Source organism: Anolis carolinensis, chromosome 3, assembly GCF_035594765.1.
Source record: "Anolis carolinensis isolate JA03-04 chromosome 3, rAnoCar3.1.pri, whole genome shotgun sequence".
NCBI lineage: Eukaryota > Metazoa > Chordata > Lepidosauria > Squamata > Dactyloidae > Anolis > Anolis carolinensis.
Genome location: NC_085843.1, coordinates 120082219 through 120104713, shown reverse-complemented (window position 1 = coordinate 120104713; position 22495 = coordinate 120082219). Strand labels below are relative to the sequence as shown.

Genomic DNA, 22495 nt, shown 5'->3' with positions numbered 1-22495 from the left:
CCTGTTCCGATTTTTAATTCAACTTAAGAACAAAACTACAGAACTTATCTTGTTCAGAACTTGAGAACTTCCTGTATAGGAAATGGCCTGAAATTTTCTTAGATGTTTTGGAACAATTAGTAAAAATATTCACCAAACATTAACAATGTTAGTAGTTGGGAAGAATAACAGAATTTCCTCCTTGTTCTCCTCAAAGCATTGGCCTTTCACTATATTTTAAATGCATATGTTAATTCTAAATGCTTCATCCTTGGACTACACTACTTGTACACCTCTCTATTCAAGGGATGGCAATGTGCAGAGAGGTGTGTTTCAGGTTTTGAATGAACTCTATATATGCTTTTAAATGAACTGATCTTCTAGTTTGGGATCTGTTGGCAAAGCCCTACTCTTCCCTCGTCCACTTTCATCTACCATGCATAGTAAGTATTAATGCAGTTCCGGCAGGGGATGCTGGGATATAAAAAAATGGCACCCACTCTTTCTGCAGCTGTATACCCCATTTATAGTTTTAAACCATGTCTTTTTTGGTCATTTTTTGTGAATGGCTGAGAGAAATTGCCTGAGAGAGCACATTTTCCTCCTACGGTATTTTCTCTATAGTCCACACTTAGGCTTCTTTGAAGAGAACTTGGGAGAATGCATTGAAGCTCCCAGTATTTAAGTAGGATAAATTTCTGCTCAGCCAAGTATCCAGCAAGAAGAGCAGAAGATGGTGAGGGAGAGAGAGAGGTGAAGGCAATCTATTTTTTTTTGGTTTTTTTGCAATAGAGGGAGGGGTTCGTTTTTTGTGGAGGAATGTACATGGAAGAGGAAGTTTATTTAGAATGTATCCAGGTGTCCTATCTAGAGGGAGAGATTTATGCTTTAAAATGTTTACTTTGGAAAGGTGGTCTAATTTGAGTTCAACTAAAAGATGAAAAACCACAAGAAGAGAGAAGTGAATTGTTAGATGCTTATTAACATTGGATACCTAGATAGCAAACAGAGTAGGTTTTGTATAAACCCATTACTGCTTTTTTCTTCCTCTTCTGGCAATGCATTAACAGAGAGAAAAACCAACGAGTTAAAATCAATTAAGTTGGAAAAATTCTAATGCCAAGGGGCAACTTGATTAATTTTTAATATAGCTAAAGCAATTAACTTAAATTAGAATTGTACCATTAATTTAATTCCAGAAATAAGTTATTAATTAATTAATTGATAGCACTAAACTGCTAGCAGATTTTATATTTTCAAGATGGGTGGTTTACCCAAAACCATGGGTCCCCCCCCCCCCCCAAACTACTTGCATTTTATTATATCCTCATGACTGGGGAATTATAATGTTTAGGTTCTAGGTTTCAAAGAACTTACTTTAGTTCATGATTAAAGTATTACAATTTAGTTAATTCTGAGGCTAATACTTTTTTTTGCTTCCCTTTCTGGTGGTAGCAGTGGGTGCAGCTGCTAGGAGCTTTGCACACTGGTCCTTGTATTCCCCTGTCTGTCTCTGAGGATTCCAGTTGGAAACAACATGATATCCAATCTTGTAGTTTCATCCTTTCACGTACATTTACATGATTATGGCCTTGGTGGATGCCAGCATATTGGTGTTGTATCCCAGAGCAGGAACACCTCTGTCCTTAATCACCACACCAGTTTAGTAAAAACAGGAAGCAGTTTATTGAAGGATATATATAAGCAAAGCAGTAAAAATGGTCAGTAAAAACACAGAATCCAAGGATGCAAAAACCAAAGAAACATAACTGCATAAAAATCCTAAACACAGAACATGAACCTGGTAACTTGAACCATGAAACTAGAAATTCTCTTGGAAGAAGTTGGAATCAAGATTTTCATGAAAATCCAATGTTGCCCAGACTGATCTAAAATCTTTTCCCCATCACATATAAAGCTTTCCCTGTCTTATGAAATGACATGAAAACATTCTGTTTACCTCTACAACCAGGTAAGAACCTCTTTTCTCTCTTTTCTAATAAACAGGTTGACCTTCACTGGGCCTGGGAACTTTCCCTTAATTTATAGAAGTTTTGCTTCCTGTCTTCTAGCTCATTAAGCTCTGCACCTGAGAATTCATCCTAAGAAGACAGTTCCCTAGAGAAAGGCTGTCGTTGGCTCCTGTCAGGAATTCGACCTTCAGAATCTACAGGAGAAACACACTGTTCATTCTCAAGACTTCAGCAAAGCCAGACTCAGCAAGACCATCATGCCCAATGACATCAGACACAATCACAGGCTTAACTATAACAATTGGATTCTAATGATCTATTGTTCCTAAAATGAAAATATGGCTTTAAGAACTCCCATCTTTTAGGATCTTCCATGTACAGTTTGAGCATCCCATATCCAGAATTATGAAATCCAAAATACTCCAAAGTCTGAAATTGTCCACGTGGGTGGCTTAGATACTGACACCTTTTCTTTCTGATAATTCAGTCTACACAAACTTTGTTTTATACACAAAAGTATTAAAATGTTGTATAAAATTTACCTTCAGTTTAGGGGCAGAAGGTGTATGTGAAACACAAAATGAATTTTATGTCCCATGTCCAAGATATTTCATTATGTACATATATGCAAACTGAGCACATTTACTTTGAAACTGATCAAACATGTTGATGGTCCAATGACAATAGCTCTAACTAATATTTGTACCCATCACAGAGACACAGCATATGGCTTTCAATACTAGGCAACTGTGCTGAAATGAGAGCACATTGAGAATGACTCAACACCAATGGTATGAAAATCATTTACCTAAAGTGCCAGTTTGAGACTTGCAATTGTCTATCACACTCGACTCTGCCAATGGCTTCCTTTCCTTGCTAGTTGAGGTTGCCACATTTCTAGGTATAGCTACAAAGAAATGTGTTTCTCACCAGTAACATAGATTTTTATACTCCAGTGGCCGTTTTTATTTTTATGGATGCCTTATGTGACAAATATGTGAGCTGAATAAGAGCAGTGTGCGATTTCCTACAAAAAGAATATATACGTATTCTTTTAGTACAAAATCACACACTACTCTTATATACAAGTAGTCCACGAGTTACAAAAATTCGACTTATAAATGACTCATAGTTAAGAACGGGGGTGAAAAAACAGGAAGTGAGAGAAATCTATCCCCAGGAAGGGAAATCCACTCCTGAAAGTCATCATGGGGAAAAGGTGTCTCAACAGAAGCTTTATCTTCAATCATTGTTTCCACCACAAGCTAATTTTTTTTCAAAATCCAATTATTACAGGGACAGAAAGTGCAGTGAAGTCTTTTGAACAGGGGCACAGACAGCAAAACAAACACCAAAGGGGTGTTAACCCTTCCCTATGCTACCCAAAGCTAAACTATTTATATATATATATATATATATATATATATATATATATATATATATATGGCTGGAGTAACACTTAAAACAAGTACCCGTTCCAGCTTACATACACATTCAACTTAAAAACAAACTTACATAACCTATCTTGTTCATAAGTCGGAAACTGCCTGTAAACAGTGTTCCTGCATGGACTGGATGGCCCTTGTGGTCTCTTTCAACTTTGTGATTCTGTAATTCAAATGAAAGCTCTCCTGTTACAAATTTAAAAGCATGCTGAAAGCATGCTGATGCTGATCGTGTTGTTGTCCTCCCTGGCACAGCATTGGCTTCAGCTCTTCTTATTATAATCCTAAACACCATATATATCATAGTCATTCCACAGATTCAGGGCTTAGGGGTTCAGAGTTCCCATAAAAGTGGCAAAACCACAAATATAAATAAGAGTTGCAAACACTACTTTTTTTAAATCTGAGAGAACACTTCTCTAGACATTTGCAGATCCTCCGGTATAATTCTATGATCGACCGCTACCACAGCCTCTGCCACAGCAAATGCCAATTTTTTTCACCATGTGTAGAACAGCAGAGGCAGCAGTAAATAGCAAGCCACAAATAGTTAAATCTGTGAATGCTAAACCGGCAAATGAGGAGGAATGGTTGAAGTTTAGTGAGACTAGTTTACATTGTTCACTGCAAGTTCATGGACTGTGCCTACCTGATGTATTCTGGCAAAGCATTGCCTTAAAATTATTGCATCTTTGAAGTACAGATTTGGGAAGAGAGGATCTTTTCACATCTTTATTGTAACAATTTTTTTAAGCTGCTTATTATTTGATATACAAACCGCCATACAAACAGATTATAACTGGTAATTCTGGGGTTTCTATAGTAATTAACCTAGATGAACTCAAGTGATGAATACTCTCCCTAATGACTCTATTGGTTCAAAAATGGGATGTTTTCCTGTGATCTCCTCTGACAGTATCACCAGGATGTTGTCACTGCAAACAATGCCCTTATCTAGCTTCTTTTCAAGTCACCTGATTAACTAGAGAAAATAGAAAATGGAAAGAAAAGAACATGTCCTTGTACTGAGGCTGTAAATGTCACAGAAGGGCCAAGGGAGCAGTTCCATCTTTGCTTGGTTTCTTACCTCTGCTCCTAAAGATTTACTGGCTCACGCAACTGCTGTAGAATGGATATTCATGTTATAAGTCTTGTACATGTTATCATGGTGGGGAGAAAGTCTGAGGAAAAGGGAGGAAACCAACCTAGAACTTTCCCTCCCACTTAGAACCCTGTTGGTCCATAATTCAAAAGCACAGCAGTAACATAATGCATTCCCATTTACATCACTCTAGAGGTATGTAAATTAAAGAACAAGTTTTTCTTTTAAAAAGCATTAAAATAACACTGATGGAGTTTTCTTATTGCTCTAAAACCAAAACTGCATTAGTACAAAACAGCACTAATGATATTTCACATTCAAGTGTTTCCCATGCTGGAAAGCAAGAGGTGGGAGAAGTAGCTCTCACTGAGTGCCTGGGGCAGGGGAGAGAAAGAATCAAAAAGAAACGCCCCAACTAATTGGAGCTGTTATGTGTAATGTTTAACTATGCATGCATTTCAGTTGCACTCAGTTACGGTTGGCTCAGCAAAGGCCTAATTTCATAAAAGGAATAGTGATGGAAGATTGCTAGGTTTTGAACTGCACGGTGTCATGAGGTCACCTGTGCTTGCACAGCTTAAAAACCTTTTCAGATGTGGCATGAAACTGTAAAAATTAACTCATTCTAAAATAAAACATATATGAGTATGATTTATACGATTTTGTATGTTTGTGTACATATGCCAGTACTTGCTATGGTACATATACATTGATGGGCAATTCCTGCCAATTCTATCCTCCTTCAAAAAGCCAGATGATGGTGATGATTTGGGTTATGAACCATTCCAAAATCATAAGCAGGATGGCATTTAATACCAATTCCTGTGTATGGGAGATTGGGCGTTGCTGGAGATTCTGCTAAGTTTGCTATCAATATTGTATTAATAAGTTCAAAAGATGATTCCCAGGGACAGGTCGTGAGCTCAGTGTACTTACAGAAAATATGATATAAATAATTTTGTAAAGATAGGGAAGGGAGAACCAGGGAAAATCCCAATTATGACAAGTGATAAGGACCAAGACAAGTTTTGTCTTCTAGAGAATTTCTGGATGCACAGGAATAAGCCACAGATTTACTGAGTTGGGAGACGTCATAGTGAAAGCTTTGACCCTTGTGATGGATTAGTTGCTGTAGGCAAAGCTATAGGCATTTAGTTATCCCAATGATTGTAGCAGTGCTAGGATGGTTGATTTTCTAGTATAGGGCCTCATCATAGCAATCCTATAGTGACACCAGAGACCATCCAGAAATTCCATTCTAGCCACTTAAGTGTTGTTTTAGTAAAATATCAATAGTAAAATAAGTAGATAAACATAAAAATATCAAAGTGACATAAATGCCCTGTCTTGTGTTGCCTTTTCTTGAAAAACAAACACAATAGTTAGAAAATTTAGGGGCTGACTTTCAATCTCCACCAGAAGTAAGCAATTAGGAAGCTACAAAGTGTGCAAACTACCAATGAATGAATACAGGCATGCAAAAATTGACATTGTTGACAAAATGTCATTGACTAAGATCAAGTCAATTTTGATTTTTGGTGATCCTATGAATGACAGACCTTCAAATCACCTTGTTATCAACAGGCCTGAGCTCTTACTGCTCATACATAAACCTTGGGATAGGTATTTTTATAACATTTAGAATGGGAAATAATTGCACAGAAATGCTGAGAAACCACGGGACCTTAGCATCATGGTGATGATGTCAGATCCATCTAGGGAAGCCATTTTTTTAAAAAATTTTATTTCTTTTTGATACATCATAAGCATTAACTATTTTTGCCATACATAACTTATTTCAGTATACATTGTTCCAAGGGTAACTATTTCTTAAATGACATTTTAAACAGTCCTTAGAAATGTATCACCCTCCACCCCCACCCTCCCCCCATACCCCCCACCCCCCTGGAACAGCCATTCAAAATTGTCAATACATCAGTTTAATCGTGTGGAATGCCTGGTTCAAGGTGCGGTATCTTTCGTCTCCGTCTATTTTGTCGATTAGAACAGTCCATTTCCTTAACCAGTCTTGATCTTTTAGGCTATTTGTATATATTTTTTTCTTTTGAATGATGAAATCGTTAATTATATATTCTGATATATAAGCCCACCAGGTTTCTACATCCCATTTTGTATCATCCCTCCATCCTCGGGCTATCGTGGCTTGTATTGTGGCTGTCATATATTTTAGAATCTCTGTCCAATTATTGTTATCTTCCCTTACCTTTACTGTGAGAGACATGTATCTAGCTTTGTCCCATATTAATTCTTTCCCTATTATTTCTTCCATTATTTTTCTTATTTTTCTATAGAAGTTCTGAATTTTTCTACAGTCCCACCACATGTGGGAAAATGTACCTATTTCCCCACAGTTATGCCAATACTTATTTGAAGTATTTCCCGTTATATGTGCTACTTGGAGTGGGGTTCTATACCATTTAGATATTATTTTCCTTTGTGTTTCTTTAATCCTTATATGCTTAATTTTATGAATATTGTCAATCCAAGTCCCAATTAATTTCTCAGTGAAGTTTTTTTCCTGTTTCCAATTATCTATAAGTCAATTGAGCAATTAGGACACCAGGACATGAGGTTCTTTAACCCTGCTATAGTCTTTTCCAAGCCCAGTGGTCTAACTTTCTCAGTTATCATCAGTTATCCCTGTGGGAAAAAAGATTTGTGTGTGTGGGGGGGGGAGGGGGGTTCTGCTGACTATTTTCATAATATGGATGAGATAGTTTTTATCATAGATGATGAGGAAGAGGAGGTGGAAAAGCTGTTCAGAGGATTCTTCCTTGTCAGAGATTTCCCCCTTTCAGTTTAAATGTCAGCATATGACATGTCAGTCAGAAGGCAGTTCAATTTTTTGGAATCTGAAACTTGAAACAGGGCAGAGAGACATCACACCTTAAATGGGAAGGATATGTGTGGGGTAGAATTCCTTGAAATACCACTTACATTTTATCTCTGTTTCTCCTCAGGTTGCTCTTTTTAGCCAAGATTTGGCAGTGTTATAATCTCTTCCCACAGATTTTTAAAAACACACTTTTAATAGCTACTTTATATGCATCTTTTCTATACTGTTGCCATTTCAGATTCTCTAGAGTTTCAAATTTCTTGTTCAGAATTTAAATTAGATATTAATGGTACGATGTGTGATCTCCTAAAATGCCACAAAGGAGTATCTATACAGTTGTGTCACAGGAGGCACAAAATATAAACATGAATTATTATCTACAAAGCATATTTTCAAAACATATTTTAAGTAGGTAACTCATCATAAATATTTTATTGATATGATTTCCCTGCCTGATTTACATTCAAAGTGAAGGTGTTCTTTTTTGAAAGACTAAAATACTTTTCCTGGACAGATTCAGATTTCTGTTCAGGTCACCTGGAAACAATTCTGATATCAAATATACCTAATTAAAATCTGATTTTACAGATAGGCAAATAAATAAGAGAAACACGAAAAGTGTTAATAAAGTAGTCACATAGAAACACAAATGTGAATAGTTTTTCTTTTTTTCTTTTTAAACAAAATAATGACATCTCTTTTTAACAATCAGCATAGAGCATTTTGGGGTTTTTCACCAAAACCTAGAAAACTGAATCGTATCAGATTCTAAATATTTCAAGTTGACTTTTTAAAAAAATTTACTGCATCTCACTGTAGACCAAGATGAGCCAATACAGACTTTAACACAGAATAGATTTGTTGGGGTTTTTCTTGTGTGTGATCATTCCTTATCACACATTGTTGTGATTCCTGTTGTTGCATTGCATTTCCATTGTTATTGTATTGCATCTTTTCTTTGGTAGGAACATCCATCAATAGCTCTAGCATCAGCTATTGTTTCTAGTGTGATTATTTATTTCTGCAGCAATTCCAATATTACAGCAGTCATGTGTTCTGAGTGGGCATACTTCTCCTTTTCTCTCTTTTTCTATTTCCACGTAGGATGAAGCCACATTGCTTTATGCTGTTCTTTGCTTTTTATTTTATTTACTTTTTAAAATGTTTTGCTGCAGTTGTATTGATGTGGCAGTTTTCAGTATGCTGCAATCATGCAATGATGACAGAATCCTCCATTTGCAAAATGCACTGAAACGCTACAATTGTGCAATTGTGGCATAAAAAGAAAAAAAAATTAAAAGTGTTTATGCACTATGTAGGGCAGATACCACTTTACTGCTTTCTCTGTAGGTAAAGGTAAAGGTTTTCCCCTGACATTAAGTCTAGTTGTGTCCAACTCTAGGGGTTGGTGCTCATCTCCATTTCTAAGTTGAAGAGCTGGAGTTGTCCATAGACGCCTCCAAAGTCATGTTACCAGCATGACTGTATGGAGCATTGTTACCTTCCCGCCGGAGCATTACCCATTGATTTATTCACATTTGCATGTGAAAGTCACTTTCAGGTTGGCAACTGACAGGTTGGCAGAAGCTGGGGCTAACCGCGGGAGCTCACCCCGCTCCTCGGATTTGAACTGGCGACCTTTTGGTCAGCAAGTTCAGCAACTCAGTGGTTTAACCCACTGCGCCATTGGGGGCACTGGCGGCTTTCTCTGTTACCTAAATGCATATCCTGGAAGTTTTTTCAGTCTTCTGGGATGGATTTTGTGTGTGGAAAGGGGCAGCAGTAGTTTCATTGATTCTGCCAATCAGTGCCACAGATTCTAACTCAGCAAGCCCATCTGAGAAAGTCACTTTCATTAACTTGGCATTAAAAAAGATAAGGAAGACAGCAAAACTGTTAATATTTGTCCATCTCTGTCTAGATATTAGTCCATCTAAATCTCATATGATTTTGGAAACTAAACAGAAAGAATACAAAATCTTCAAATCACCCCATTATCAACAGCCCTAACCATGTCTAATGTGGTCTTCTACTTTTCCCACAGTCTTCTGCCTTGACAAGGATTGTTTCCTTTTCTGGTGAGTAATGACTTCTCATGATATGTCCAAAGTATAACAGACTTACCACTTCATCACATTCACTAAATATTACTGGGCCATCTACGTAAGAAACATGATCCTACTGTGTTCATCACATGACGTAGGCTCCAAGTGTAGGGTAGAGATAGCTTGGTGTTTTAAAAGAACCCTTATCTTTTCAGATGCTTTCTAAGCGTCAAAGCCCCCTCAGTCCCTGCCTGCCTGTCTCTTGGCCCAGGGGAGGAGGAAGGTGGTGGCTGATGGCAAGCAGCCCAATCCTTATACTGAGAGGAAAGCCAGAGGATGATTGGCCCCTGGCTCCGCCCCTCAAGGCTCCAGACCCACCTCCTTCTGGGCCCAGCCCAGCCCCAGCCCTGCCCCTTCTGGGCCCACCCTGCCCCCAGCCCTGCCTCCTCCTGGGCCCACGAGGCTCTCCCTCCTAGGTGACTGGCCCATGCCTAAGATAGCCCACAGTGAATACTGGAAGTAGTCCCAACTCCACTAAATTCTCCTCTTAGATCTTACTTTATGGAGGGTTTGTCACATACTAAACCCTATTATGTTTTTAAAGCATTTAATCATTTTATTTTTTTATGACAAACAGAACTGATTTTCCACCACTATTCACAATTTTAGACTTTCTATGGGAAGATTTATTTATGCACAACATACTTCCTTTTTCTATAGAGAAGACTTCTGTTTTGGCACAGAAAACACGCATGGGTGACAGTGCATTTTGTACTGAAAAATATGTCTGGTTTTCAAAATGAATTGTCAATAATAATAATAATAATAATAATAATAATAATAAAGTTTATTTATATCCCACCCCATCTCCCAATGGGACTCAGCGTGGCTCACAATTTTATTAATACAATACAATACAATACAATACAATACAATACAATACAATACAATACAATACAATACAATACAATACAATACAATACATAAAGTAGGATCAACAATTAACACTATAACCAGTCAATATAAGACTGCAAGATACAGCACAACAACAAACAGAATTAACAATAAAGATTTTGTAAAAAAATTAAGTAAAAAGCGTAATCGTTCCTATGATCTAAAGGGGCCTGCTACCCCCAACAATGTACATAGAGTCAATGTAGTCATTGTTAAAAGCCTGTTTAAGTAGCTACATTTTTAACTCCCTCCTAAATGTTGCAAGAGTGGATGCTTGTATAATCTTGTGTTCCAGAGCCAGAGGGCCTCTATCAAGAAGGCCCTCTCCCTTGCCCCCACCAACCTCACCTGTGATGGTGGCAAAACCAAGAGGAGCCCCCTCCCCCCGCCAACCAATTGTAAGGTCCAAACAGGTTTGTAAGGGAGGATGCAGTTTCATAAATGGACAGGATCTGAGCCATGTAGGTTATAGGTAATAGCCTGCACTTTGAATTGAGCCCAGAAGCAAATAAGCAGCCAGTGTAGCTGCTTCAGGAGAGGGGTCATATGATCTCTATAACCCACCCCAGTCAGCAGCCTGGCTGCTGATCTTTGTACTAGTGGAAGCTTCCGAGCCGTCTTCAGAGGCAGTGCTATGTAGAGTGCATTGCAGTAATCCATACAAGATGTAACTAAGGCACAGACCACCATGACCAGATCTGGCTTTTCGAGGTACGGTTGCAATTGGTTCACAAGCTATAGTTATGAGTCAGCTCTCCCAGCCACTGCTGACACCTGAACTTCAAGTGTCAGTGCTGAGTCCAGGAGGACCCACAAACTGTAGACCTGTGTCCTCAGGGGGAGTGTTACCCCATTGAGCACAGGTTGCCACCCTATCCCCTAACTGGCCTTACAACTGACCGAAGGACCTCTGTCTTGTCTGGATTCAACTTCAGTTTGTTAGTCCTCATTCAGCCCATCATAGCTGTCAGGCACCAGTCCAGGACTCGGGGAGCTTCCTTGGATGGAGGTGGAAATGAGTAATAGAGTTGTGTGTCATCTGCATACAAATGACACCAAACTCCAAAACTTTCATGTAGATAATGAATGGTGTGGGGGATAGAATGAAGCCTTGCAAGATCCCACAGACTAATGGCTGGGCATCCGGCAGACATGTCCCAGCACCACCATCTGGGTTTGGTCCTCCAGGAATGAGTGGAACCATTGCAGTACAATGCCCCCAAGTCCCATCCCAGAGAACCGATCCAGAAGAGTACCATGGTCAATGGTATCAAAAGCCGCTGAGAAATCCAATAGAACCAACAGGACAATGAAAGCTCAAGGAACAAAAAATCTTTTGATGGTTCTTACAAAAGTTCCTTGACCCTATTTTTCATTGAGGATGTAAAAACTGATGAGTATTCATTACATCTCTAATAAAATTCAGACTTGTTTACTTCTATTTATGCTGGGTAGGTGAGACTTTTTCCTTTGTTCATTCTTCTCCCAGTTTCCCATCTCATTTTTTTCTACACTCTTCTGGAACAATGTCTCAGTCATTTTTTTGTTTCTTGATCCAACCTTTTCTCTGTTCCTTTCCTTAGTCCTCACATAAACCTGTCCTTGAACATATACAATTCAGCTAATGGCCTAGATATCTTAAAGAAACCTGTTTCTGTCTGATCTTTGAAGCTAAGCAGGGTCACCTTTAGTCAGTACTTGGATGGGAGGTTGTCAATGAATATGAGGTGCTGAAGGCAAGGAACTGACAAACACCCCTTTGAGGATTCCTGCTCATATAGTTTGTGGACTATGTAAGTCACTAGAATAGCTGCATTTACAACATCCTGGAAGAAGATATTTCATGTACAAAATCATATCTATGGACTTTGCTGTTGTTAATTGTCATCAAATTGACTTTAATGTATGGTGACCCTATGGATGACACACCTCCCAGTCACCCTGTCATCAACAGATCACTCAGGTCCAGGAACAAGGCTTCCTTGAATGAGTCTATCATTGTGAAATGCACCTTTCCTCTTTTCTTCTGCATTATGAAACATTATTGTATTTCTAGTGAGTCTTATTTTCTCAGGATATGACCAAACTATGGCAGTCTCAGTTTAGTCATCTTTGCTCATAGGAAGAAATTAGGCTTGATATACTCTAGGACAAATTTATTTGTGGTTTTGGCAACCCACTGTATCCATAGTACTCTTCTCTTGTGCACATTTCAAATATGTTGAATTCCTTCCTATCAGCTTTCTTCACTGTCCAGTTTTTGCAACCATACCTAGAAATGGGAAATACAATGGCATGGACAATCCCAGTATTAGCATTCAATGATGATAACTTTATTATCCAATGTAAGTCCATGGACTTATTTAACCTAAATGAATTCCTGAAAAAAACACAGAGTATAATCTCTGTATGCACAGATTGTCAAATATCATAATGGTGGATGTGAATATAATAGGACAGTTAAAGAGCCCTAGGAGGCAACTAATCAACATTGAATTGTTTTGAGGAACTGTCCTGAAGCATGGACTGAAAGGGGAGGTACAAAAAATGGGGGAAGGGGTTTCCAACTACTGCCAGCACCAAAGGGTTGAAGGTGAAACAGGGAGCATCTGTCTTTCTCCTCACATTTGCCTGAGTTGTTCCCCCTCCCCCGAAACGACTGTGTTTTCTCAAGCATATTGATTCTATGACCCTCTTTAACTGTCTGAACTCTCTGTTGCAAAGGACCAAATTTAATCTCAGTCTATTTCTAAGATATGTATTATTTTGCATTCCCTTGAGAAAGGGAAAGACAAACAGTGTGATAATTGCAAACCACAGGGAAGAATAATGTGCAGAAGAGTAAAAAAAAATACCTTGCATTGTGGTTTGCTTTTCAGGGACATGCAAGGTAATAACAAAAATTCCTAATGAGAAATTGAAAAACCGGGATAGTAATTTCAAATTCAGCCATGTTAGTTATAAGATTGTTTTTTTGAAAAAAAAGATAATGATTATAATATTCAGAGATGTTAAAACATAACTTTTTTTTCATGTCAGGAGCAATCAGAATTGCTTCTGGAGTGAGAGAATTGGCCGTCTGCAAGGACGTTGCCCAGGAGACGCCCAGATGTTTTGATGTTTTACCATTGTTGTGGGAGGCTTCTCTCATGTCCCCGCATGGAGCTGGAGCTGATAGAGGGAGCTCATCCACGCTCTCCCCGGGTGGGATTCGAACCTGACAGCTTTCAGGTCAGCAACCCAACCTTCAAGTCATGAGGCTTTTATCCCCTAGGCCACTGGAGGCTCCTAAAACATAACTAATATCTAAACAGTATCAAGTACAGTAGAGTCTCACTTATCCAACATAAACGGGCTGGCAGAATGTTGGATAAGCAAATATGTTGGATAATAAGGAGGGATTAAGGAAAAGCCTATTAAACATCATATTAGATTATGCTTTTACAAATTAAGGACCAAAAGATCATGTTATACCACAAATTTGACAGAAAAACTAGTTCAATACACAGTAATGCTATGCAGAAATTACTGTTTTTACAAACTTGGCACCAAAATATCACGATGTATTGAAAACATTGACTACAAAAAAGCGTTGGATAATCCAGAATGTTGGACAAGCGAATATGTTGGATAATAAGGAGAGATTAAGGAAAAGCCTATTAAACATCAAATTAGGTTATGCTTTTACAAATTAAGGACCAAAAGATCATGTTATACCACAAATTTGACAGAAAAAGTAGTTCAATACACAGTAATGCTATGTAGAAATTACTATTTTAACAAACTTGGCACCAAAATATCACGATGTATTGAAAACATTGACTACAAAAAAGTGTTGGATAATCCAGAACATTGGCTAAGTGAGTGTTGGATACGTGAGACCCTACTGTAGTTGGAAATTTTTGAAAGTCAGTCTGCACAGCTTAGTTTGCTTTAGAATTTACTAACACTCTCTTAGAGGATTTACTTTAACAACATATGAAAGTAGTACTCCTGAACACATCCTTACCACCTTGCAACCATCCCTAGCCATTTGGACTGTGGACAAAATGGCTTCTGATTTTTTTTTTCTATCACAAACTTATTTATGTGTTTATTTGTCGTGTCAGAAGGGAACCGAGGGTACAGCTGTAACGTATTTGAAAACACAAAGTTAAAAACTTGGCATTATACTAAATGTCTTTGACCAGTAGCTGGCCACTTGGAGTGCCTCTGGTGTTGCTATAAGAAATGGCTTCTGATGGAACCATTCTAATGGGCCTCCTCAGACTTGGCGGTGATGATAGCAGGAACCCTAAAGGGAAGTGGGAGCAGTTGCCATTTCCTATAATACCTTGGAAATAAAATGGAGACATATAAATCCAGATACAGGAAGTCCCTGAGTTGAAAACATTCAACTTGCAAACAACTCATAGTTAAGAATGGAAGTGAGACAACAGGTAGTGTGAGAAATTTACCACTAGGAAGGGAAATTCATTCCTGAAAGAGTTATCATGGGTAAAAGGTGTACCCACTAAAGCTTTCTCATCAATCTTTGTTTCCACAACAAGCCAAATTTTTAGGAATCCAATTATTACTGAGACAGAAAGTGAGATGAAATCTTCTGGATAAGGGCACAGACAGCAAAACAAACACCACAGGGGTGTTAACACTTCCTAATGCTATCCAAAGATCTATATGTATGTGTATGTGTGTGTATCACGTGTACACACACACACACATATGGCTGGAATTACACTAAAAATGTACCTGTTCTGTCTAACATACAAATTCAACTTATAAAACAAATCTACAGAATCTATCTTGTTTGTAACTTGGGGACTACCTGTACCCATCATGGAGGTCCTAGGAGAGGTGGTTGTTGACAGTTGCATTTTCCACGGTGGAATACCTGATGTAGCATCACTTTTATAGCCTCTGACATTTCATATGGAAAAACTGGAACACATATTGCCAAACATTATCAGAATGTGATCAAATGGCAAAAGTTATCCACAAGGAGAAACATACAAGCTAGAAGAGGCTACAGCGCTTTGGTTTTTTCATGAGCCTACAAGAAAGGGCAAGACTCTACCCTATCCTCTCATTTCATTCCTGTTGACTTAATTCAGTTCAAACTAAGTGTCTACTTTGTAATCAGTTTGCAACAACTGAAGTAAGCCAAAGAAAATAGGGAAGTGAGAGAATGAGAAGGAAATGGAAAAATGTTTAAAAGCAGCTGACAAAATGGGATGGCAGCAGATTGATTGGTTCCTACCAAATTCTGATAGATAGCGGCTAGGTACTCTCTGTTATCCACTGTGGAGGGCCTATCCTGGTGCTGGATCTGACTGTGTCCAAGAATGAAACTTCTATGAAGGCATTTCTCATTGTAGAAATTTAGCTCTTTATATTAGTGGAAATGAAAGTAGCAATTTCTACCTATGTCTCCCAATTTGCATGGACCAAATTGCCATGTTGTGGATATGGGCTGAGCTCATTCCCTACAGTGCAGCATTATACCATGGCATCTGTTACTGTAATAGTCTGATCAGTAAATCACATGGGTCATTCATCCATTGCAAAATGCTCCACAAATCTACTCAATCTGCATTCTCAGGTTGAAGAATAAGAATGGCCCTAGTATCATTTTAGGACAATACAGGAGATGCCTTTCTAAACTACAAAGAAAATATATTCATACTGCCACATGACACTTTTCTGCTTAGAAGGGTTGATAAAGTGATAGTTTATTTTAAAAACCTGTCAATATTCACAACACTGTGATCTTTTGAATTGCACCATACTTAGGCTGATGTGTGTGCTTGTGTGTACATGTGTTTGTGTGTGAAAGAGAAAGCATGCGAGAGAAAATGGAAAACCGATGTTGCTTACAGAAACATGTTATTTACTTGTACATTTTTTCTGATTTCAGAATTGTAGCATCGAAATATACAATGCACAGAGTGGATGATCCTAAATTCAGCTTCTAAACCACACAAGCTTGCGATGCAATTCCAAAAAGTATTTTATACAAAATTGCAACTAATCATCATGAACTATCATACCAATTGTGGAAAATGGGTCTCCAAATCTTAAATGTGACAACTATGAAAAACTGGTGAAATCAATCATGTTGCATGTAGACTTCATAAAGACTATATGGACTTGAAACAAACCCGTATTCTGTAGTTGCCCATTACATTAATCATGTGCTTTAGTTGTCGTTCTGCACATGAGACATATGAAGACAGAACTTTGCTATGTGTTAAGGTTGCAAGAGAATGGGATTGTGAATCATCTGAATCAGACATTTCTGTTAAACATGCCTGTCTCTAAAATGATGGAAATTCATAAGAGCTTCTTGCATAGAGAAAATGTGAATCCTCACCTGTATTTTAATGTTTTTGCGGAGGCAAAAAAATTCCCAATCAAATAAAGGCCCCCATCTAAACAGCCACATAACGAAGTTTGAAATTGCATTATATGGCAGTGTCGATGGGGCCTAAGATTAAGCATGACCTATACAGACTTACCTGGGAGTAAGCCTAATTGAATTTGTCAGGGCTTACATCAAAGTAAACATATAAAACATGGCTGTTAGGCATATTAGACTCTGCTATGTAAAGTATGCTGCTGTACTGATTCAGTATTTCTACAACAGATTTGAGTCTGCTTCCGAAATACTACTGAGGAATGGAAAAGATTGGCATAGTAAAACAATTTTCATTCTAATTCAAGTAAATAAAATAATGTTTCTTTAAATGATAGGTCCTTTGGGAAAACTATATAAACTGATAAAGGAAAAATGAGTATTGATTTAATTGGCTTTTTAATGATCACCTTTCCCCCTCTATTTGATATCAAAATCTGAACAGAAAGGTTAATCTAACTATACATTTAAGGCTTTTAAAGGCTCCATTACAAGAGTTATTATGCTAAAAGAAACATACCTGGCATGCTGCAGGTTTCTAAATGTATCAGTGATGCATGTAATGATTCACTTAAACCATCATGGTCAGAATTTTGCATTATTTCCATGTAAATTGGATGCTTTCACAATTACTATAATATGTGTGAAATTCCACTTATTATTTCTTTTAACATGAAACTTTTTCTCACTTAACTTAAACTCACTGGACAGAATATTTGAACCATTTGCAATCATTAGAGCATTTTTGTTTGGTCAAAACCCTTCTGGGATTATAGCTCTTGGATGGGGAAGGGGGTAGCAAAGAAAAAGTACAGTGAATTACATTTGAGGCAATGGAATGGTAATTTTAAATACAAGAAAGGGCATCTGGGGTAGTAGTCATTATAGGAGGATCTAGTGCTGTTTTTATCTCTTATGGACATGTTCCAGCTTTCTTTCTCTCCCCCATCCCACTTTATGAGCTTTTTTTCCTGATAACATAGCACAATGAAAAAGAAATCCAGCAGGTTAGGTTGTAATGCTTTTGGTTTCCAAAGGACATCCTGGGTGATCTCAACAACTAGTCCAGCTCATCAGAATTGTGCCATAGGTTCTGCACCTGGATTCTTAAGGAACTGGTTCAAATAGATCTCTTATCCTGTCACTCAAATGCAAAGAACTTGTTGTTACACATTTGGCTTGGAAAGTGCAGGTCCTGGTACAGATACTCTGGCCCACAACTTTGAAAGTTTCTCAGGGCTTGAATGTTGCTTTTAATAAACAAGCAGTTGAGTATCCCTTACTCAAAATGCTTAGGACCAGAAGGGTTTTGATTTTGTTCAGAGTTTTGAATACTTGTATTTGCATATATGTACATTATGAGATATCTTATAGATGGGATCTAAATACAGGATTCATTTATGTTTCCTACACACTTTATACACATAGCCTAAAGGTAATTTTTTTGCAATACTTTGAATAGGTTTCTGTGCTTTGAACCTTCAGAAAGCAAAGGTGTCACTCTCTGAGCTACCATATAGACAATTTCAGATTTTGCGGTATTTTGGATTTTAAAATTCTGGAAAAGGGATATTCAGCCTGTATTTACAGAGTGCAAAATGTAATTATTTGTTCTAATAGTTTCAGTCTTATGAAGCAATCTTAATTTTGGGACTAGAATAGTTAGATCACAACCCTATTACAGCCCTGTTACTTGGGCAATATGCTTTCTTCCTGTTCATTAATTCAATGATCCAAGATAGTATGGGAAAGTTAGGTTGGTCAATTTCATGATTTTTAGGTGATTGTTCTCTCCCATACTTACCTTGGCTTTTATGGATGACCTAGAGGCTAGATAGCATCAAATGGTGGCCACTTCCTTCCACCATCATTGCTGCTGTCTTTTCCTTTCCTTCTGTTGTCACTGTTGCTACTGCTCTTCTTTCATACTTATGCTGCCAGTAAAGCCTAAGTATCATGGCCTAATTTTTAGGTAGCTCCAATACATCTGAATGTAACAAGTTGCTGCCCGTAATACAAAACACATTTTCTTCCGTTGTTGTTGTTGTTGTTGTTGTTGTTGTTGTTGTTGTTGTTGTTGTTGTTGTTGTTGTTGTGTTCCTTCAAGTCATTTCTAATCTATGGCAATCCTATCACAAAGATTTCATGACAAAAAATTTTCAAAAGAGGTTTGCCATTGCCTTCCTCTGAAAATGAAAAAAGTATAACTTGTCCAGTGGGTATTAAGGATGAGCAGAAATTTGAACTTTTGTCTCCAGAGTTGTAGTTCAATACACAAACCACTATGCCATACTGGCTTTTTCTTCTTATCCATCTTGTCATTGCCTCTACACCCACAACAGAGCACAAGAAGGAGCCAGCTATATATGTGGATGATTGGCAGAAGTCCCCAAACACCCATCAATATCACAAGGAACAATGCAAGATGGCACCTAAATCATGTGGTATGCCTAATGCGTGCAGGACTATTATAGCAGATAATACAGCAAGCATCTTTATTAAGTAGAATTCAGCAGGGCTAGTGCAATACAAACCTGTTGTAGAAACAGGAGAAATGACTCAATGTGCTCTTGTAAAGTAAAAAAATATATATTTGTAGTATCCAACTTATGATAGTAAAGGAGATAGACAAAAGAAAATCTATACTTGGTTACGAGAGCACCTAAAAACTGACTTTCATGTGTAGGTGTAAACTAATACTCATTGTTGAGATTGTAGCCTCATAGATGCTCCTTCCAGGGAATGGAAAAGCAAAGAAGCTGACTAACTTCTTGAGAAAGGGGAGAAGTGATGTGTGATGTAATCAGCAAGCAAAAGGCCAAAAAGATACAGGGGGATGAAACCAAAGGACAAGCATTCTCTAGACTTCCCTCTCTCACTCACTCTCTGTATACCACTTTATACAAGTGTTTGTCTTTTTATTTCCAACATTGCAGTTTTCAATGGGATCACACATTGGTAACCCTAAAAGTAACTGTTATGCTGGTAAGTGAGTGATGTTCTTCCTCAAACAGTTATGATTCTAAGGAAAACGAAATGAATTCAAAGTAACTGGTTATTTGAGCTTTCTGTCTTTAGAGACATTTGAAGAATCCACTTCAGCTGAACTTATTTGTTGAGCAACCATGGTGTCTCTGCCACAGAATTCCTACAAAGCTACAAACAATTATTTGGCATATTTCACATGTGGGATTCCAGCCTAGGTGGTTAAATCTTCATTTAAATAATGACTGCATGACAGATAAGGACCACAGAGAGCTGAGCTAAAGTACCCAATGTTTGGGGAGGTGTTAGCAAACTCCTGAACCTATAAGTCATGTCAGACAAGATTTCCCACCATTTCAAGTCAATGTACATGATTGCTGGTCTACCACAGGAATAACTACCATGCCCAAGATATGGGATGAAATAAGGCTGACCTTATTGTTATTGGTTTTTGGTGATGAAAAAAACTAAAGGGAGGAGCAACTGGAGAAGTAGGTCTCACCCATACCACTCAGCTGCCCCAGGATGAAACATCATAATCCCAAAGAGAAATCACAGGCCAGCTACAGACTGGAAGGGTGACCAGAGGTCGTAAGTCCTTAACCCACATGGCCTCAGAGGGCAGAGACCAACCGCAAGGTCAAGAATTTTTTCACAACCCCAAAATCACATCCTTACTCTTCATCAAGTGTGCCAGAAGGTGATCATGACTCCCTCCAATACTAGCCACAGAGAAGTGGTGTGAGTGGCAGAGGCCGATGGCACCCAGCAGTCTGGAAAGCAGTTTAAAATGGCTGCTTGGCAGGAAAGAACCATAGAGAGCCAAAAGGGACTGCACAGTGTGTGAGGAGATATCAGCAAACTAATGAACCCAAAAGTCATGTCAGGATTTCTTGCCATTTAGCATCAATGCACACAATTGCTTGAATACAGAGCATGGAAAATGGGCAAGAAAGATTTTTCTATTCAGTGACGTACTGTAGTCATGCTCAGGATAAGGTCAGGTGTTTTTTATGGTTCTACATGCATACACATGCTCATACATTTACAGCCAGAAAAATAGCAGAGAGTTTACACAGGTAATGGCAGAAAGAAAGTATGGGGCCAATGTCTGGCTGCCAAATCCAAAGTTTTGAGTTTGATTTCTACTTCAGAACAAAGATGTAATGCAATCTAATTGAACATGTGCTGGATTTCCATTGAAGAGGCAAGGATAACCAGCCCTCTTACCTTTCTATCTAATTCTAATCAGAATATAATAGCACTTGTTAAGATTAAAATTAAGACAAGAGTTCTAATTACTTAGAAATTTTCACAGTGGATATTTTCCATCAACAAATACTTGTAATGAATGCCTTCAATTAATTACCTAATGTTGGTTCAAAATATTGTGTGAACTTAACTGACCCCCTTCCAAGCTTAAGTTCATTATTTTTAATTTAAAAAAAAAAGACTTGAGGGCTGGTCTTGGGAAAATTCTGTTTTATTACTAACAGTAACATTTACTCAACACAGTTTTAAGAATTAACTTAAAAGAATGAGCTTATTGATATATGAATGTTTTTCTTAGGATCTGAGTGTGTGAATTAGAATTTTTCAAAATGCACTAATTGCTCATGTTTTTCTTTGTTACTGATTCCAGTGAGTATAACATTAGAATTCAAGCCCTCTGTCTTAAAATGGTCAGTGTATAGTAAGGATGCAGATAAATGTAGTATTTTAATAATAGAGTTGTCTGAAAACACGTTTATTTTATTCAGACAAAGCATACTGTTTCTTCTACAGAAATCATTTGGAGAGGTAATGCCACAAGTTAAATTCAGTGAATATACCTATTGAACCAATAAACATTAGTCTTATCAACTCTTCACATAGGGCATTTTTGCCCCGTTTTGCTGCTTTGTTGTGTGGCAAGGATGGGGCCTGCCACATGCCATCACACGATGCATGGCAGGCCCCACTCACATTCATCCCAGAGTGGCATGGGATCCTCCACTATGGGAAGTATAGTTTGGGTAGTTCCAATGGAGCTACCCACACTTTCCTTCCCTTTTTCCCATATGATGAGAGAAAGGACGGTAGGGCAATGTGCATTGCCACGTTCTGCCGCCCTTTCTTCCATCTGATGGGGACAGGGACAGGGTGCAACACACCCTGTTCTGACCACATCATATGATGGGGAAAGGAGGGAGGACATGCGGGGCACCACAAGCTGCCCCATGTGCCTTCCTTTTGTCAGCAATTGCTGCATGACACACTCTTCTGATCATTAGTTTCTCAATGATCTTTGGATAGAATAGTGAAGTAACAATGAAACGCTCAAAGATGGGGAAGCTGCATGGAAAAGATGGAATTAATAATCAAAGAAGCACTCAAACTACAGCTTTCAGTATAGCTTCTGGTGCTAGTTTTATTGTTTTCACACACCTTCTTTACCCATACCATTTCCATAGTGTCTGCTTTCTTTATGTTGCTGGAATGATATGGTTTGGACCCCAAATAAGCAACACCCACTCTGTTCCTGTGGCATAAGACTGGAATCTTATTGGTGACATGCACTGGCATAATCTACTGTCATGTCTGTGTGTGCATGTATATCCTTTTTATTGTTGTAGAAAGAGATACCCAATACCTTTGCTGAGGCAAATCCTCAGTGGCCAGGACGAAGTAGGAGAAGGTTCCTAGACACCATTTGAATATGCAGCTGTGAGAAAATAACAGTTGTTACTCTCTGACCTCCAAA

General features: G+C 38.2%; 1 long non-coding RNA gene across 2 annotated transcripts in view; it reads left to right on the top strand.

Annotated features, from left to right (window-relative positions):
• The window catches only part of LOC134297561 (uncharacterized), a 58396-nt gene extending 36776 nt beyond the window's left edge, over positions 1 to 21620 (top strand). Inside the window, exons 3-4 of one of the 2 annotated variants that reach the window (XR_010004353.1) lie at positions 9401 to 9434; positions 16270 to 21620. This is a non-coding gene — a long non-coding RNA (uncharacterized LOC134297561). Of the gene's footprint in view, positions 1 to 2051; positions 5151 to 9400; positions 9435 to 16269 lie in introns of those variants that run through there. The other variant, XR_010004352.1, reaches the window with a different exon arrangement.
• Positions 21621 to 22495: the final 875 nt, after the last annotated feature.